The sequence below is a fragment of the Penaeus monodon genome, chromosome 22 (genome assembly GCF_015228065.2).
Source record: "Penaeus monodon isolate SGIC_2016 chromosome 22, NSTDA_Pmon_1, whole genome shotgun sequence".
Lineage (NCBI taxonomy): Eukaryota > Metazoa > Arthropoda > Malacostraca > Decapoda > Penaeidae > Penaeus > Penaeus monodon.
The window spans coordinates 15089696-15090232 of NC_051407.1; positions in this window are offsets into that span (position 1 = coordinate 15089696).

A 537-nucleotide genomic window follows, 5' to 3' on the forward strand; every position below is an offset into this window, starting at 1 on the left:
ATCTCAGACATGTTGCGTATCTCGCGAGAAAAACTGACGCCAGCATCCGCCACGACCAGTTCCCCCCAGTCATGCCTCGCCATTCTTGAACCCACGCGTTATAATCCCCGTCCATGATGACAATAAGCTGTTCTCTCTGTCACTGATCTCTTGTTCTAATCAACTTTTCTCCCCCGATTGAATAGTCCTGAACTGCCGTCGTTTTAATCCACTTGTCATAATCTATCGGTCTTGATTGTCATGATTCAATTGCAATCACAAATGCCGTCATCTTTCGTCTATGGTCTAACGTAGATGGCATGACTCAGCTGGTGCAGACCGGGAAGAGGGAAACCAAGTGTCAAACATCAAGGGGTTAAAAGGGCCTTAAATTACACAAGTGTATAAGTGTTTTTCCTTATGTATTTACTGTACATTCGTCCACACGGAAGGAAAGAGTGGGTCAGAAGGAGGAGGAGTGAGGGAAGGACGTCGAAAAGGAGAAGAGAAAAAAAAACAGTGAAAAAGGAAGGGAGAAGGGGAAATCAGTGAGGGAGA